This window comes from Prionailurus bengalensis, chromosome E2 (genome assembly GCF_016509475.1).
Source record: "Prionailurus bengalensis isolate Pbe53 chromosome E2, Fcat_Pben_1.1_paternal_pri, whole genome shotgun sequence".
Taxonomy (NCBI): Eukaryota; Metazoa; Chordata; class Mammalia; order Carnivora; family Felidae; genus Prionailurus; species Prionailurus bengalensis.
This window is the reverse complement of record NC_057352.1, coordinates 37,332,604-37,353,485: the sequence shown is the minus strand read 5'-3', so window position 1 is coordinate 37,353,485 and position 20,882 is coordinate 37,332,604.

The window sequence follows — 20,882 nt, the reverse complement described above, 5'->3', positions numbered from 1 at the left end:
GAGATACAGAAAGATTATGCAACCTGTCCCTGGCCTAAGAGCTGATCAGTGACAGAGCTAAGATTAACTCTAGGGTAATAGATGCTTAAGTCAGGCTCTTGTCCATCTGAGAGAAACCTACCTATCTTTAAAAATGATGTGTCCCAGTTTTGAAGGGTGAGTAAAATATGCTACTCAAATGAAGTGCATGCACACAGGCGCGCGCACACACACACACACACACACACACACATACATACACAGATTAAGGTATATTTGGGAAAGTGTAATGAGTTCAATATATTTGAACTATAGAGTGCCAAGTCATCGATAAATGGGTAAGAAATTAGAATTAAGAATCAGAAAATAACCTTGGAATACTAAGTTACAGGCTATGAAATTTATCTTTGTTAAAAAAAAGTTTATTTTTGAGAGAGCGCAAGCGGGTGAGGGTCAGAGAGAGGGAGACAGAGGATCCAAAGTGGGCTCTGTGCTAACAGCAGAAAGCCCAATGCGGGGCTCGAACTCATGAACCATGAGATCACAACCGGAGCCAAAATGGGACGCTCAACTGACAGAGCCACCCTGGTGTCCTTGAAATTTATCTTTATGACTGAAAGCTAACAAAGTGTCTTTGGCATCCAGTTCAGGGTCAACATCATAGCATTTATTCTAATTATTTAACTGTACACATAACTTTAACGGCCTAAGATAAGTTAAATGGAAATTGAAGACAGGGAAAATTTTTTACTTCTCTCTCATGTGTAATAAAGTTTTTCTAGTATACAGATTAAATGTTCGGTCTTTTTATATTTTTCTTAATGGTTAAAATAGCTGCAAAGTTGAACTTTAGACACAGAAAAATATATATAAATACAAACAAACATAATTCCAATTATAAACAGATGTAAGTCCATTTCCAGTGTCAGAAGTGTGGGCATCTAGAGACCATATTTTTCTTAAAATTAGCTTGAATTAACCAAGGATGATTCCTATCTAATAAACTTTATCTCTACTTTTGCCAGAGCCAAGATAAAAACATTGTACTAAGCCTGTTTCAATGTATACACTACTTGAATCTTCTGACGGCATCATTATAATAACAGAAGTATTACTATACTTTTCCCCTGGATTATTTTCAATTTAAATATAATTTTCACATAAATATATTTTAAATGTCCCTCCCTGGAACCCATCTGGATGATGAAATTATAGAAGTATATACAAATGTGTAATATATGTATAATTTTGCAAAAAGCATTTATGTTAGTAAACCTGATATCAAATGATCCATTAGAATGACCATTGTCAATCCATGTAAGCCTTTCTTAGTATTCTTATCCTTTACATTTAGTAGAAAGAAAAATGCAAAATAACCAATAAGGAAACACATTACTCCTATTAAAAATTAAGTTATATAGCATGAGAAGCAAAGTGAGTTAAGTAGAACAATATTTAGATTGTGGAAGATTTGGATATTGTACACGTTTCTTTTACAAATGCAAATTAATTTTGAGTGTCATTTAATTAAGAGATTATAATAAAATGCCCCAAAAAGGAGCAGAGAAAGATAAGGGTAATTCTGATGAACAGAAAGACATACAGAAAGAGAGTATATCTAAGTTTGCAAATGTAAAAGATTGGATTGGACCAAAACGTTGCATAGAATATAACAAGAAAGCCTCCAGTATCAATGTCATTCTGTTGAAGCTTATTTACTTGTTTATTTCGCCCATCCTGGGGGAGCAGGGGTTATTCAAATTTCAGACAATGTAAAATCTGTGAAGAGTCAACATGCTGCAGAGGAGCAGAGAGGTTCTCCTCTCCATTTAGAATAACGGGTCACTAGACAGAAGTTAGAGCACACTTATGCATAGTTATGATGAATAATATGTTCCAAGGGTTCCTTTTTTCATGATCCCATGACAAAGAGATGTTTTACTTTCAGACTTCTAAAATTATACAATACATATTAATTTGAGAATAGATAAATATAAGGAAGAAAATCATTATATGCTTTCCACTTACAATAATACTATACCTTGTTTCTTTTTCAAAACTAGGATCATACTATGCATTGTATTTTTTAGCCTGATTTCTGCCCTTCTCTTTCTCTCCACACATACACATAAACACACACACACACACACACACATTTAAGTTGAGGCAGAATTGACATATCACATCACATTAGTTTGAGGTGTACAACTTAATGATTCGATATATATACATACACATATTGCAAAATGATCACCACAATAAGCCTAGTTAGCATCTGTCACTACACATAGTTACAGATTTTTTTTCTTGTGATGAGAACTTTTAAATCTACTCTCTTAGCAACTGTCAAATATGCAATATAGTATTTACTTGCTTTTGAATTATCATTTCGGTCAAATATCAGGAATCACATCAGCGGACTACCCTCACTTTCTTAGCTATACAAAAAAGCGCAATTTCCAAGGTTATTTATGATTTCAAACACTTAATGAGAACCTAATATTTGAGATTAAAGTGCTGGGTTCCAGCAATGGAGGTTAAAAACAGAACTTTGCTCTTGACAAAACATAGAATACAGCAGTGGAAACTCACATGCAAAAAAATGCACTGCACGGAGACATGTAATTATAGAAGTATGAACATGAAATTGAGTAAATGGTAGAGAAGAGGGAGTGAGTAATTTGATCTGGGATTTCAAGAGAGGCATCACAGGAGAAAAGTCTCCCACCCCAAAAAGGTTAACAACATAAATTAGAGTTTAAGAGCCCAAAAATGAGCAACAGAAAATCAAATGTGCTGGAACAGAATTTCTTGAATCATTTAATTAAGGCAAAGGAAAAGGTGGTTTTAGAGTTTATGTTGGGCAACTGGAACCAGGCACTCAAATATGATCAATCTGTATTTCACACTTTAGTTATTGGCGTCGTTTTGTCTGAGTGAGTTTTTTTTGGTTTGTTTTTTAGTTTTGTTTGCTGTCTTTGATTTTTAGAGGTAAAAGTGAATACTGCCTTTCTACATATAAAGGGTAATTTAAGTCTTATTAATTTCCAGACTTCTGTGGCCAAAGAGGAAAGGGCTTTTCCTTCTGGCTCCAATTTAACAAAACCATGAGAAAGTTCCTCATTGGTCTGGTTTGATGAGGTATGCACCTTGAGCTATGGTGATGATCTGAGCCTGAGTCCTGTCATCACTCCTCGAATCATATTAAAAGGTGGCAGCTTCTATACTGACCATATAATCATAGATGGGAAAGAGTGACTCTCAAAATGGTAAGGGTGTTTCATAGCCAAACAAATTTTACATGCACTGTTAACATCCCTAGAAAAGGATTTTACACGATGCAGTTAAATTTTATCTACAATGACAGTACAAAAGTGAATCCATTAACATACTTTGTGTATAGCCTACCATTTTCATTGGACCATGTACGGTTAATTTAAAGCAACAGAGGCTAAATTTGTCTTGTAAGGAGTGGTGACAGGCAATGCACCTAACACAGTTGTTAGATGTTGCCTCCATACCCTTTCTTTCCCAGACCTAATATCTCATGAAAAGAAAGAGCTCTGCATGGTGTTCATACCTGCTTACTTTTGATTTTTCAACTGAGAACAAATTTAAAAACATAACTTAGTTTCCATCCAACTCCTCATGGGGAAGATATGTTGAAGAATTTCTAGAAATGGAAAATTACTAAGAATTTATGTTATCCTTGGTAATCATTCAGCATAGCATAGCTAGTAAGAACTTCAAAGGAAATGAGGTCAAAAGATGGATCCGAGTTCAAGTACAAAAGTAGAGGTTCCACAGTCTAGAAAACATGATTCATATTCTTTCTCAAATAAACTGCTCCGTATTTTCCTTCCTCCCCACTGCTACTGTTCTTTTGGACATATTTTTCTTCCCCTGCTATCGTCTCTCAACAGAGACACAAATTTGTTGAAGACTCTTTATGTTCCTAACACATCTCTAGATGTTGATAATAGACAAAACATAAAGCTTACTTCTTATTGGGGGAAGTAGTGACATCTTTTTGCATATCTGACATTAGAAAAGAAGTAAAAGAAAGAGAAATAGAGTAGTAATAATATAGAGTAATAAAACAAGGAGAGCAGCTAAGGGTGAGCTAATGGGAGAGAAAGAGGACCTCATATAGATGAGTTCCAAGGAACTCTTTACTAAAGAAGTCACTTTGGAGCCTCAAGTAGGAAACCCAACCTGTAAATAAATGAAGAAAAACAGGTGGCAGGCCAACTGAATGAGTACTACCAATTCAATGTGCCTGGCATGTTAAAGAAATGGTAAGCAGGCCAGTGCAGCTGGGGTGCAATGAGAAAGAACAAGGTAGGTGGGGGAGAAAAAAGTTTAGCATGCCCAGTTTAATGATTCGATACATGACTGTGGTTGTTAACTGGCAGTTCCTATGTTAAGTATGCTGGAGAGGAAATAGCATAAGGCATTCCTCCCTGCTTCTGAGAAACCTGTGGTATATTTGGGAAGATAAAACTTACATATATATGAAACAAGAGCAAACAATTTCAGAGCCAATGATGATGTGCAGTGCAAACTCTAAGTGCTGCTCAGCAAAATTAATCAATGAGAGCTAGGGGACTAGGGAACTTCATCGCAAAAGAGTAACCTGAGATGCATAGAATTAGAAAGTCTGGAGGGAAAGTGTTTGTACTGAAAGTCATCCTGGAATAACAATGTGCAAAATCCTCTTCAGTGAGGAACAGGGCTCATGTATGGGAGAGGGCAATCGCAGCAAGACCTGTCATTTATTCAACCAAATTCAAGGTGATGATAAGTCCCTGTTGTATAGGAGTTGCTTGTCCCAGCATAATTATTCAGAGGACTATCTTTCACTCTCAAAAGTGTTCTGGTTTGGATGATAAATTATATAGTCACCCTAGCAAAAGATGACATATTGTAAATATACATCCAAATCCATGCATGCAAATATGGGACCATTTACCCAAGTTGAGCTCAGGCTCTGTACATAGAAGCTCTGAGTAAGTATAAGGCCAGGTTAATCACCTGTTGATTCCAGTTTCAGTGATCAAGTTTGAAAGCTTCTACTAAGGAGTCCCCTCACCATCAGAAATATCCAAAGAACATTTTCAAAAAGATCCTTCACTCCTTTATTGAGTTGGTATTTTGTGTTATGGTTGGATCATGCTAGTCACTAATGACATCAAAATAGAAACATTAAATAGCTGCATTTTCTCTTAGTAAAGCCACAATAATCAATCAAATAATTTGATGGCTAGGAGCTTTCATCCTCTAAATAAGATACTTGGGATGTACATTTTCTCCAAAATTTCCTTTGGAAAAGAGCATAATGGTGACTGATACATGCTTGGTGAAACATAAAAGTGTATAACCTCTTTGCTTTTATTATTGTGAAAGGTTAGTGGGGAAAAAAGAAGCTTATGAATAAATGAAGGTATCTGACAACTGAGTTAATGAGCTCTTGGATCTTATTTTGATCAATGAGTCATGTAGGAAGCTTTGTTTAGACTTCATCTAATCAATAAACTATTTTGTAAAACAAGAAACATAGATTTGAGGGCACTGGATTAATTTTTAAATTTAACACATCAGGTGAAGAAAAATCTGCAAAGATTTTAGGATTTTTGGTGAAGCTCTTTAGAAGAGAATGAAGTGCTTACAAAAGGGTGTACAGCTTTAGGAAACTTCAGTATCTTAGGTTTCCATTCATCCAAATGTAACGTTTGACCTCGGTCCCAGTGACTTGAAACTCTCTCCTGATTTTGCTTGACAAAAATCAGTAAGTTTAAAAGAAACTTAGGTAGAATGAACAAGATCAAACTAAGATTCTTTTTGATCATTCTGGGCCTCAGTGCCCTCAGTTATAAAATAAGCACATCTTGTTATAGTTTTCAAATGTTCCTATCAGTCCTAATATTGTTTTTTGGTGAAGACATAAGACTCTAGGGGTTCCTGGTTGACTCAGTTGGTAGAGCATGTAATTATTTTTTACTTTTTTAAAAGCATACCATTCTTGATCTCGGGGTTGTAAGTTCAAGCTCCACGTTGGATATAGATATTAGTTTAAAAAATCTTCAACAAAAAGACATAAAACTAATAAAAATATAGCATATTTTATATATAGCATATACATATAATATAGATATATCACTGTATCCCTAAAAGAAAGTTAACCCAATTTAGCATTTTGTGAATCAGAAGAGCCCCATAATCATATAATCTTATGTAAGCAACTCCTAATATATCTAACTTTTACATATAAAGAAGTAACATTTCTTTAATATACCATGTATCCCTGGGGCACCTAGGTGGCTCAGCTGGTTAAGCATCTGACTCTTGATTTCAGCTCAGGCCATGATCCCACAATCTGTGACATCGAGCCCTGTGTCAGGCTCTGCACTCAGAGAGTGGAGCCTGCTTGGGATTCTCTCTGTCCCTCTGTCTCTGCCCCTTCTCACTCACACATGTATGTGCACTGTCTCCAAATCCATGCATGGATAAATAAATAAACATTTATTTAAATAAATAAATAAATAAACAAACAAACAAACATTTTTTAAAAACATACGATATGATGCTGACAATGTACAAAATAAACAAAATTTGTGGAACCATACATTTTCAAAGCTAGATGTGGTTTTAGATACTGTCATTGACCAGATTAAATACTAGATGTCTATCAAGATTAACTCTGAAATGCAATTCAGTTTATTGACTGACTAATGCATTCATGTGTCTGTCCATGCATCTATCCATTCACTCATCCATCTATCCCTCCACCCATCCAATTAGGTATATCTTAGCTGTTATGTGTCAGATATTGCTTCACATATTACATGGCATTTGGAAATACATAGGGGAAAATGAAATTTATCAAGGCCTACAATGCACTAAAACCTTTTCTATAATTGTTAAAAAGGATGTGTGAATAATTAGGGGGTCATTAAAATCAGTTATTAAAGTCACTTGCTTCAGGAGCTTTAATACTGTTTACTTTATTTTATTTTATTTTTGCTCTTTGAAAGTGAAGGGAAAAAAACACATATGAACTCACTAGGTCCTAGAACATGGGACATTCATGTTCATTATTTTTACTCTTTGAAAGTGAAGGGAAAAAACACATATGAACTCACTAGGTCCTAGAACATGGGACATATGGTATGCTCTTTCCATTTCATTGTGATATTTCACAGAGAATAATTTAAACATGCCATGATGTCAGCAGGCACTGACAGAAAGACTCTTTCTGCATTCCTAAGGCTTAATATTTATGGAAACCCAGGGAAGACCATCCTAAATCTGCTATTTGTCTCCCTGAATGCAAGAAATAAATCCTTCATGTGAAGGATGCCCCTCCTTCATTTGAAGACTGAGAGAAGCAACCGTATCACCTGTGATGAGGATTCAGTACTGAAGATATAAAACTAAACTTTGTTACTTTTGTTAATTTACTACCCTAACAAACTTCTATCTGGAATTCCCTATTAATTGACACTCCAAAACATAAATTTTCTTTGTCCTGTCAATTCCTCACAGGTTTATATTTCTTTACCTAAAACATAGAAAAGCCGTATGCCTTGGTCATTTCCTTGGGTCTCACTTTTATTACTGGACCTCTGTTCACATGTAATTAAGCTTTGTTTTTTGAGGTTTTTTTCTTCTGTTACTCTGTCCCATGTCAATTATCTATCCAGCCAGAAGAACTTCTGAGGGTAGAAGGAGAAATTCCTCTCTCCCCAACATGTTTTAAAGGATGAAAGATATAAATGCATACTAGGAGAGAAAAAGAATCCTTATCATGTAAAATTATAGTTCCCACAGAAGTGGATAGAAAAAAGGAAAGGATTAATTTAATCCAAAAGTCATTTCACCAAGTTCCATTGATGAACATTCAACTGGTGGGGAAATCTGTACTTTACCATGAGGATTTAGGGATATTGCTCTGAATTTAACAAACCAGCTCTTAAAAGCAAGGCTGTTCTTTCAGATTATTGAATAATATCTCAGTCACTCCAAGCTTTCCGTGGAAATTGAGTTTCTCCTAGCTTATGTTCAAACTCCTTTGCTAAAGTTTTGCCAAGTCACACCACATTTTGCAGATGAAGAAGAAAACGGATGGGAATTTAGAAAACAAAATTTTGACAACTGCTAAATGTGACACTAAACTTTTACGGGCCCAGCATCGTTTTCTATAAATGGAAACTGCTGAATTTAAATTAGGAATTGCAAACTAATGTCTCACTGGTTGAATGTCATCCTTTAATGTGTTTTGTTGGTCAGAACTGTGTTTCTTTATTATAAAATGTAACCCAAAGCTCCTTAGTTTGGGTGTGCACTTTCTAATTCAGCACAAGCTCCATCAGTTCTTTCTGCCTCACATCCGTTCTGTTTTACAGTTTATGATATGTCATCTGGTCTCTGTTATCTAACTTTTCTCTGACCAAGGCCCCTTCCTACCTCCACCCACATGACTCCAGTTCCACTTGGCTCTTTACTGTTTTATGACTTCACTATGCATGCTCCTGCCTTGGATTCTTTGCACTAAATGCTAATTCTGTCTTTAATGTTCTTCATCCATGTACCTGCACTAACTGACTCACATCCTTCAATTCTTTCAACCTCTCAAAAGGAACCATTTACTCATAAGCCAAACTCATAACACAAAGTAGAATAGTAGTTGGCAGGGGCTGGAGAGTGGGGGAAATGGGAAGATTTTGGTCAGAAGGTATAAAATTCCAATTATAAGATGATTGAGTTCTGGGATCTAATATGCAGCATGATGACTGTAGTTAACAATACTGAATTACATACTTGAAAGTTGCTAAGAGCAAGAGAAGAGATTTTAAATGTTATCACCACACACCAATAATAATTAAGCAAGGTGATAGAAGTGTTAACTAATCTTTGTAAGGGAGGAAAATAATTTTCTCCATGCTCTTCTAGGTTCTTGGCTGAGACACCCCTATAATTAAAAGAAAACAAATTAAAAGCAGAAAAACAGAAATAAGTTTAATAACATGTATACCTCCTATACACATGGCATATTCTCAGGAAAATGGAGTAACTCTACTTTATGGCACAAGCCATCCCCCTTAAATACCACCCCCAGCTAAAAAAAAAAAAAAAAAAAAGGTGTTGAGCAAGGGGGAAGACAATAATGGGAGGTTACCAGGAAAAGCACAGCAAAGAGACGACTGTTATGCAGATTTACGTCCTTGTCTTCTCCACTGATGAGTGTTTCTAGAGATTTAGAGTCATCTTTCTCTTCCGGGTACAGAGAGAAGAGCATCCTTCCAGATGGAGATTTCCCTTACAAATGTAAATGTCTCATAGAAAAGGTAACTTCCACTGGGTTTTCTGAAGTACTCCTGTGTCTGCTGTTTCTTAAAAATAATCAGCTCAACATAAATCTTACACCAAAGAGGTATATTTGGGGGTGATATTTTGCTCCCCTTCACCTTACTGTGCTAGTCATTTTGCAATATATGTACATAGCAAACCATCACATTGTAAACCTTAAACTTATAAAATGTTATATGCCATATTCTTTTTTAATTTTTTTAATGTTTGTTTATTTTTTGAGAGAGAGAGTGAGACAAGTGTGAGTGGGGGAGGGCCGGAGAGAGGGAGACAGAATCAGAAGCAGGCTCCAGGCTCTGAGCTGTAAGCATAGAGCCTGAGGTGGGGCTCAAAACCACGAACTGTGAGATCAAGCTGAAGTTGGATGCCCAACCGACTGAGCCACCCAGGCGCCCCTAAAATGTTATATGTCAAATATATCTCAATAAAGCTGGAGAAAAAAATACTGGAACTCCTGACACCAGATCTCCCCTACCTTCCTCTTTTTTTTCTTTTTCTATGAATTGCTTTATCAAAAAATTCCACTCCTGACATAGAATTCCTCCTGAACTTTTCATTTGTTCTTACCTTTACATAAAAGCTAGACATTTTCTTCTTATATTCTAAATTTGGCAGTCAGCTCACCCTAAGCATGGGGATACTGTTTCATAACAGGGTTAGGATCAGAAAGAACTCAGTTCAAATTCTAGTCCTACATTTTACAAATTTGGCTGTAAACTCTGAGATTCAATTTTCTATCGCAGAAAAACAGAAAGCAATATGCACATGGTGTCACACAGTATTTGGAGTGTCAGTCAGACTCAGACCGGATGCTCAAAAATTATTATTCTTATTAAATGCTTAGTTTTTAGCCACATAAAAAGTGAAAAGAGGTTTATGCCTGTGTTTAGAATTCCCAGAAGGGTTTTTTTTTAAAGCTCCTGACCTAGTCTAAGTTTATCCTACTAAGTTATTCACTGTTCCTATAAATTTATGAATAGATTATTACCTCAGGACCTGGTACACTATTGGATCTCTAGTAACGTAAAGCAAGGACATCAGGAGTTTTCTTTCAAGTTTAAATTAAGCATTTGAAACTAGTAGTATATCAAGGCCACAAAAGAAGGGGAAATAAACCTTTCTGCCAAACTGATCTTACTTTAAAATGGTCTGCACTCCCATGATTGTTCGCAGGGAAAGACTGAAAGTCAGGTAGAGGACACTGCTATTGAAGAGACCACGAGGGATACTTCCAAGTTTGGAAAGCTAATAACCATAAGCTTAAAAATGCATCTGAATGAATTCTCACATTGCCTTCAAAACAGTCACAGATAATGCCAGAGCTTCAGATTCAATAGAAAAATACCATAAAGGTTTTTTAATAAGACTGAAATATTTATTTTCTTGTTTCTGTTCCTAATATCATATCAGTGGTATTATTATTGTTGCTGCTGTTGCTATATAAAATCACTGGGAAAAAGTCCAAGAAAAAAGAGGTGGTGTGGAAGAAATTTAACTGAACCATTCTTACCGATGAACTGCTACCGTGTACCAAAAGTTTCTAGACTATTTAAAAGAATTCTTGGTTTGGGGCACCTGGGTGGCGCAGTCGGTTAAGCGTCCGACTTCAGCCAGGTCACGATCTCGCAGTCCGGGAGTTCGAGCCCCGCGTCAGGCTCTGGGCTGATGGCTCGGAGCCTGGAGCCTGTTTCCAATTCTGTGTCTCCCTCTCTCTCTGCCCCTCCCCCGTTCATGCTCTGTCTCTCTCTGTCCCAAAAATAAATAAACGTTGAAAAAAAAATTTTTTTTAAAATAAAAGAATTCTTGATTCAAGGACATCTAGCTGGAAATTCTGTGGAAAACTTTTTGTGGGAATTTCTAAGTAAGTGCTTCTTGGTAAAAACCTAACTGGAGAACATGATGTCCAATTTCAACTATGTAGAGAATCTTCTCACATAGCTGTTCCAGATGCATATTCAGTATTTTTACCAGTAGGTAATTCCTTGAAAAATCTCTACATTATTTTTTAGAAAGCCCCATCTTTTAAGAAATAAATCCTATGTTGAACTTAGATTAGGCACCATGTAAATTCATTTATTTTACACACATAGCACAAGGGACTAGGAACTATGAGTAAAAGATAAACATAGGAAGAGAAGGCACACACTCTATCTTCAAAGATGTCACAATTTACTGGGGACAGATGAACAAATACATATTAACAACAGAATATGATTGAGAAGCTAATGAAGTAGGCTTTTTGGCTGAGTTAGGGGTGGAAAGGTAGGACACATGATATGGTTTTTTTTTAATATATGAAATTTATTGTCAGATTGGTTTCCATACAACACCCAGTGCTCATCCCAAAAGATGCCCTCTTCAATATCCATCACCTACCCTCCCCTCCCACCCCCCCCCACATCAACCCTCAGTTTGTTCTCAGTTTTTAAGAGTCTCTTATGCTTTGGCTCTCTCCCACTCTAACCTCTTTTTTTTTTCCTTTCCCTCCCCGTTGGGTTTCTATAACGTTTTAAAATACACATTTATGGGGTACCTGGGTGGCTCAGTTAGTTGAGTGTCTGACTCTTGATTTCAGCTCAGGTCACAATCCCTGGGTCGTGGGATTGAGCCCAATGTCAGGCTCCACATTGAGCATGGAGCCTGCTTAAGATTCTCTCTCTCGAGTAGCGGCAAGATGGCGGCTTAGGAGGACGCTGGGCTCACCGCACGTCCTGCTGATCACTTAGATTCCATCTACACCTGCCTAAATAACCCAGAAAACCACCAGAGGATTAGCAGAACGGAGTCGCCGGAGCCAAACGCAGACGAGAGGCCCACGGAAGAGGGTAGGAAGGGCGGCGAGGCGGTGCGCGCTCCACGGACTGGCGGGAGGGAGCCAGGGCGGAGGGGCGGCTCGCCAGCCAAGCAGAGCCCCCGAGTCTGGCTTGCAAAAGCGGAGGGGCCTGTCGGACTGTGTTCCCACAAGAAGCGCGACTTAGCGTCTGGGAGGTCATAAGTGAACAGCTCTGCTCGGAAAGCGGGAAGGCTGGAGGACAAAGGGAGGGAGAGCTGCTGAGCCCCCTGACAACAGAGCTCAGTTTGGTGGGGAACAAAGGCGCTCGCCAGCGCCATCTCCCCCGCCCATCCCCCAGCCGAAATCCCAAAGGGAACCGGTTCCTGCCAGGGAACTTGCTCGCTCCGCGCAAACACCCAACTCTGCGCTTCTGCGGAGCCAAACCTCCTGCAGCTGATCTGACTCCCTCCCGCTGCCACAGGGCCCCTCCTGAAGTGGATCACCTAAGGAGAAGCGATCTAAGCCTGCCCCTCCTGCCCCCGAGCACCTTGCCTACCCACCCCAGCTAATACGCCAGATCCCCAGCATCACAAGCCTGGCAGGGTGCAAGTAGCCCAGACGAGCCACACCACCCCACAGTGAATCCCACCCCTAGGAGAGGGGACGAGAAGGCACACACCAGTCTGACTGTGGCCCCAGCGGTGGGCTGGGGGCAGACATCAGGTCTGACTGCGGCCCCGCCCACCAACTCCAGTTATACACCACAGCACAGGGGAAGTGCCCTGCAGGTCCTCACCACACCAGGGACTATCCAAAATGACCAAGAGGAAGAATTCCCCTCAGAAGAATCTCCAGGAAATAACAACAGCTAATGAGCTGATCAAAAAGGACTTAAATAACATAACAGAAAGTGAATTTAGAATAATAGTCATAAAATTAATCGCTGGGCTTGAAAACAGTATACAGGACAGCAGAGAATCTCTTGCTACAGATATCAAGGGACTAAGGAACAGTCACGAGGAGCTGAAAAACGCTTTAAACGAAATGCATAACAAAATGGAAACCACCACAGCTCGGCTTGAAGAGGCAGAGGAGAGAATAGGTGAACTAGAAGATAAAGTTATGGAAAAAGAGGAAGCTGAGAAAAAGAGAGATAAAAAAATCCAGGAGTATGAGGGGAAAATTAGAGAATTAAGTGATACACTAAAAAGCAATAATATACGCATAATTGGTATCCCAGAGGAGGAAGAGAGAGGGAAAGGTGCTGAAGGGGTACTTGAAGAAATCATAGCTGAGAACTTCCCTGAACTGGGGAAGGAAAAAGGCATTGAAATCCAAGAGGCACAGAGAACTCCCTTCAGACGTAACTTGAATCGATCTTCTGCACGACATATCATAGTGAAACTGGCAAAATACAAGGATAAAGAGAAAATTCTGAAAGCAGCAAGGGGTAAACGTGCCCTCACATATAAAGGGAGACCTATAAGACTCGTGACTGATCTCTCTTTTGAAACTTGGCAGGCCAGAAAGAATTGGCACGAGATTTTCAGGGTGCTAGACAGAAAAAATATGCAGCCAAGAATCCTTTATCCAGCAAGTCTGTCATTTAGAATAGAAGGAGAGATAAAGGTCTTCCCAAACAAACAAAAACTGAAGGAATTTGTCACCACTAAACCAGCCCTACAAGAGATCCTAAGGGGGACCCTGTGAGACAAAGTCCCAGAGATATCACTATAAGCATAAAACATACAGACATCACAATGACTCTAAACCCGTATCTTTCTATAATAACACTGAATGTAAATGGATTAAATGCGCCAACCAAAAGACATAGGGTATCAGAATGGATAAAAAAACAAGACCCATCTATTTGCTGTCTACAAGAGACTCATTTTAGACCTGAGGACACCTTTAGATTGAGAGTGAGGGGATGGAGAACTATTTATCATGCGACTGGAAGCCAAAAGAAAGCTGGAGTAGCCATACTTATATCAGACAAACTAGACTTTAAATTAAAGGCTGTAACAAGAGATGAAGAAGGACATTATATAATAGTTACAGGGTCTATCCATCAGGAAGAGCTAACAATTATAAATGTCTATGCACCGAATACCGGAGCCCCCAAATATATAAAACAATTACTCATAAACATAAGCAACCTTATTGATAAGAATGTGGTCATTGCAGGGGACTTTAATACACCACTTACAGAAATGGATAGATCATCTAGACACACGGTCAATAAAGAAACAAGGGCCCTGAATGAGACATTGGATCAGATGGACTTGACAGATATATTTAGAACTCTGCATCCCAAAGCAACAGAATATACTTTCTTCTCGAGTGCACATGGAACATTCTCCAAGATAGATCATATACTGGGTCACAAAACAGCCCTTCATAAGTTTACAAGAATTGAAATTATACCATGCTTACTTTCAGACCACAATGCTATGAAGCTTGAAATCAACCACAGAAAAAAGTCTGGAAAACCTCCAAAAGCATGGAGGTTAAAGAACACCCTACTAACGAATGAGTGGGTCAACCAGACAATTAGAGAAGAAATTAAAAAATATATGGAAACAAACGAAAATGAAAATACAACAATCCAAACGCTTTGGGATGCAGCAAAGGCAGTCCTGAGAGGAAAATACATTGCAATCCAGGCCTATCTCAAGAAACAAGAAAAATCCCAAATACAAAATCTAACAGCACACCTAAAGGAACTAGAAGCAGAACAGCAAAGGCAGCCTAAGCCCAGCAGAAGAAGAGAAATAATAAAGATCAGAGCAGAAATAAACAATATAGAAACTAAAAAAACTGTAGAGCAGATCAACGAAACCAAGAGTTGGTTTTTTGAAAAAATAAACAAAATTGACAAACCTCTAGCCAGGCTTCTCAAAAAGAAAAGGGAGATGACCCAAATAGATAAAATGATGAATGAAAATGGAATTATTACAACCAATCCCTCAGAGATACAAACAATTATCAGGGAATACTATGAAAACTTATATGCCAACAAACTGGACAACCTGGAAGAAATGGACAAATTCCTGAACACCCACACTCTTCCAAAACTCAATCAGGAGGAAATAGAAAGCTTGAACAGACCCATAACCAGTGAAGAAATTGAATCGGTTATCAAAAATCTCCCAACAAATAAGAGTCCAGGACCAGATGGCTTCCCAGGGGAGTTCTACCAGACATTTAAAGCAGAGATAATACCTATCCTTCTCAAGCTATTCCAAGAAATAGAAAGGGAAGGAAAACTTCCAGACTCATTCTATGAAGCCAGTATTACTTTGATTCCTAAACCAGACAGAGACCCAGTAAAAAAAGAGAACTACAGGCCAATATCCCTGATGAATATGGATGCAAAAATTCTCAATAAGGTACTAGCAAATCGAATTCAACGGCATATAAAAAGAATTATTCACCATGATCAAGTGGGATTCATTCCTGGGATGCAGGGCTGGTTCAACATTCGCAAATCAATCAACGTGATACATCACATTAACAAAAAAAAAGAGAAGAACCATATGATCCTGTCAATCGATGCAGAAAAGGCCTTCGACAAAATCCAGCACCCTTTCTTAATAAAAACCCTTGAGAAAGTCGGGATAGAAGGAACATACTTAAATATCATAAAAGCCATTTATGAAAAGCCCACAGCTAACATCATCCTCAACGGGGAAAAACTGAGAGCTTTTTCCCTGAGATCAGGAACACGACAAGGATGCCCACTCTCACCGCTGCTGTTTAACATAGTGCTGGAAGTTCTAGCATCAGCAATCAGACAACAAAAGGAAATCAAAGGCATCAAAATTGGCAAAGATGACGTCAAGCTTTCGCTTTTTGCAGATGACATGATATTATACATGGAAAACCCGATAGACTCCACCAAAAGTCTGCTAGAACTGATACAGGAATTCAGCAAAGTTGCAGGATACAAAATCAATGTACAGAAATCAGTTGCATTCTTATACACTAACAATGAAGCAACAGAAAGACAAATAAAGAAACTGATCCCATTCACAATTGCACCAAGAAGCATAAAATACCTAGGAATAAATCTAACCAAAGATGTAAAGGATCTGTATGCTGAAAACTATAGAAAGCTTCTGAAGGAAATTGAAGAAGATTTAAAGAAATGGAAAGACATTCCCTGCTCATGGATTGGAAAAATAAATATTGTCAAAATGTCAATACTACCCAAAGCTATCTACACATTCAATGCAATCCCAATCAAAATTGCACCAGCATTCTTCTTGAAACTAGAACAAGCAATCCTAAAATTCATATGGAACCACAAAAGGCCCCGAATAGCCAAAGGAATTTTGAAGAAGAAGACCAAAGCAGGAGGCATCACAATCCCAGACTTTAGCCTCTACTACAAAGCTGTCATCATCAAGACAGCATGGTACTGGCACCAAAACAGACACATAGACCAATGGAATAGAATAGAAACCCCAGAACTAGACCCACAAACGTATGGCCAACTCATCTTTGACAAAGCAGGAAAGAACATCCAATGGAAAAAAGACAGCCTCTTTAACAAATGGTGCTGGGAGAACTGGACAGCAACATGCAGAAGGTTGAAACTAGACCACTTTCTCACACCATTCACAAAAATAAACTCAAAATGGATAAAGGACCTAAATGTGAGACAGGAAACCATCAAAACCTTAGAGGAGAAAGCAGGAAAAGACCTCTCTGACCTCAGCCGTAGCAATCTCTTACTCGACACATCCCCAAAGGCAAGGGAATTAAAAGCAAAAGTGAATTACTGGGACCTTATGAAGATAAAAAGCTTCTGCACAGCAAAGGAAACAACCAACAAAACTAAAAGGCAACCAACGGAATGGGAGAAGATATTCGCAAATGACATATCGGACAAAGGGCTAGTATCCAAAATCTATAAAGAGCTCACCAAACTCCACACCCCAAAAACAAATAACCCAGTGAAGAAATGGGCAGAAAACATGAATAGACACTTCTCTCAAGAAGACATCCGGATGTCCAACAGGCACATGAAAAGATGTTCAGCGTCGCTCCTTATCAGGGAAATACAAATCAAAACCACACTCAGGTATCACCTCACGCCAGTCAGAGTGGCCAAAATGAACAAATCAGGAGACTGTAGATGCTGGAGAGGATGTGGAGAAACGGGAACCCTTTTGCACTGTTGGTGGGAATGCAAATTGGTGCAGCCGCTCTGGAAAGCAGTGTGGAGGTTCCTCAGAAAATTAAAAATAGACCTACCTATGACCCAGCAATAGCACTGCTAGGAATTTATCCAAGGGATACAGGAGCACTGATGCATAGGGCCACTTGTACCCCAATGTTCATAGCAGCACTCTCAACAATAGCCAAATTATGGAAAGAGCCTAAATGTCCATCAACTGATGAATGGATAAAGAAATTGTGGTTTATATACACAATGGAATATTACGTGGCAATGAGAAAAAATGAAATATGGCCTTTTGTAGCAACATGGATGGAACTGGAGAGTGTGATGCTAAGTGAAATAAGCCATACAGAGAAAGACAGATACCATATGTTTCACTCTTATGTGGATCCTGAGAAACTGAACAGGAACCCATGGGGGAGGGGAAGGAAAAAAAAAAAGAGGTTAGAATGGGAGAGAGCCAAAGCATAAGAGACTGTTAAAAACTGAGAACAAACTGAGGGTTGATGGGGGGTGGGAGGGAGGAGAGGGTGGGTGATGGGTATTGAGGAGGGCACCTTTTGGGATGAGCACTGGGTGTTGTATGGAAACCAATTTGTCAATAAATTTCATTAAAAAAAAAAAGATTCTCTCTCTCCCCTGCTTGCACTCTCTCTTTCTCTAAAAATAATAAAATAAAAAAATAAAATTCACACTCTAAATAAACATTAAAACTCAAAGAATTTTATCCCCTAATGTCTTATATCATCATCATTGTAAAGAAGAAAAAAAAAGTTTTCTTCTACTTTTCTAGATTCTTCTGGCTGGTCTCTTAATTAAATTGACATAATACAGATTAACAGGAAAAAATTAATTACGTATATATGAGAGCCTCATAAGAATATAAAAACTCCCAGACAGACAGGCAATTGGGACTTAATATGCCAACCTAAGCTAAGGAGAAGGGGTAGGAGTCTCAGACTTCAAAAGGGAGAAATAAATTGATAAGAAGATGGGAAGAGCAAATATTTGGAAGACAAATGCTTGCCATAACACTTGTCATGGTGAGACTGTGGGACACAGAAAGGAAACTGATCTGGTGTAGAGCTTACTCCCAATTAACCACACTTAGCCCATATTCTTTATAGATACCTTTGGTGACAGTTCTCTTCCTGGACCAGGCCTTCTGTCTGAATTATTTCAGGCAGTTAAAGGGGAAGTAAAAGCCCTTCCAAAATTTTGAGCCTTAACTGACTTCACCTCAAAGTAATCTTTTAGTTCAGTTCAAAGTAGCACATTTTGGATTTGGGGGAGGCTCATCTTGAACCTTTTCAGCATCACCATTAATACTTGGGGAAGATTTACCAACAGCAAAAAGAGAAACACAAAGACAGAAGGAGAAAACCTCATACAATAACCTTCAGCAAGTGGTGTCTGGGGAAAGAAAAAAAAGAACATGGAATTAAGTGCAGAGCTGAGATATCACCTATAAAACAAAGTGGTGAGTTGACAGTGTTCTGGGAATTCTCACTAATTAGTGGGTAGTCTTATCTTCTTGTTTCTCCTGCTAACCTAGAAGTCAGAGAAAACACCACGAAGGCAAAAAGAGCAAATGGGGAAAGGGAACACACTGAAGACAGCAATAACCACAATAGGTAAAAGTTGTAAATCCCTAACCTCATATTTTGAAGCTGACTTAGGGTACAACAAATACTCTTGTATCAACACTCCCAGAAAAGAACAAAATTAATGCACTTTAACAAAGTCTATACTTGGCCTTGTCTATGCTCCTCCAACACCACCTGCCCACTCTCACCCCACCCATTTACCTTAGGTATAAAAAAGCTGATGAAACACAAGAAAAAGTCCTCATGAGTTACTCAAAGTCAAAGAACTGTTCTCAGATATAGTGTGAGTCACTTGACTCTTTCTGCTCTATCAAAACAAATGTTTGTCTACAGAGTCACTCCAAACTAATTAAGGTGAAAATAAACTATATGGCAAATTTACATCCAAAACTTAAAACAAAATATGGGAGGAAAAGGGAATGTGCCACGCAAATAAGAATAAAAGGGCACAATCTACAATAAAGCCTGACTCACAATTCATTAAAATTGCTTTGTATCATAGAATAACTAATTAAGAACTTGAATTCCATAAAGTGTTACAACCATCAAGTAAACAAAAAGGAAAATCACAGGTTGAAGGAAACACACTAGAGATCAAATGTTTTCATTATGCAACTAATAAATTTTAAAATATGCAAAGAACAGAATACAGACTCTAAACCTAAATTACAGACACTGGGATAATCATAGTGAATACAGATGAAAACAGCAGAGTAAAACAATTAGAGGTTAGTTAACAGATTTGGAAGATATTGTGACTTAACATGAGGTAACTAGTAACCCTAAAATAAAATAGCTATATATGGAACAGAGAATTTATCTAATCATATAATGCAAGATATATGGCTGAAAAGAAAGACTACTTGAATACACAGATCAAAAGAACACAAAGTGTTTAGGATACCAAAAGTTTAGGATCAATATACATTCTGGATAAACTGTCTACTTTTGAGAATGAAAGAAGAATTTGTCAAGCATTTAGGCACACACACAAAAGACATCACTTGCATGAAGGAAAAATTATGTTGGTTTCAGCCACTTGCACAGCTATATTCACTTCTGGGAAAATAACAAGTGGCATATCAACAAAACATACATAGTGTTTTGAGGGAATGAGGGTGACACTTGAAAAGATTAAGCTTAGCCTAAATGCCTTCAGACCACAAAGGAGACAAGCAGACACCTCAATCATTAAAGAATAGAATCATCAGAGAATTTCTGAGATCTTTGAAAAACCACTTGACAAATTCCCACCAATTAAAAAGAGAATCAAAGCAAATAATCCAAAAATGAAAAATCCATGATAAAAAGCCCAGTGGTAAACATGAAGTCCATGTAAGTATAATGATAACACTGAAATGAATGAAAACTATATGAATTATGGATATAGAAAAATGTGAAAGGACTAGTGTTATTTTTGTATTTTCCAGGTCTATAAACTATTAACGTGCACGTGCGCTCTCTCTCTCTCACACACACACACACACACCCATATACACCCACAAATTTTAATAGGTAGAAGAAAAAGTTCTTGTGTCTTCATCTTTCAAATTAGCTACCCTGAGGGGCACCTGGGTGGCTCAGGTGATCAAGCATCCGACTCTTGATTTCAGCTCAGGTCAGGATCTCACAGTTTGTGAGTTCAAGCCTACATCAAGTCTGCTTGAGATTCTCTCTCTCTTTCTTTGCCCCTCCCCTGCTCGCTCACTCACTCTCTCTCTCTCAAAAATACATAAATATTTTACAAAAAAGCTACTCTGTTGTCTAAAATTAATACACATCATTAAAAATAAGTACAGTGCTCAATATTCTTTGGGCAATACTCTATTATTTTATTATTTTACTTTTTATTATTTAGCTTAAGAGAATATTTAAGTAAATAAGATCATTGTGGTAAAGAAACACTTAAGTGAATTCTGTTCATCTTTCCAGATTTACTTCCCTTTATTTTACTTATGAAATAGCC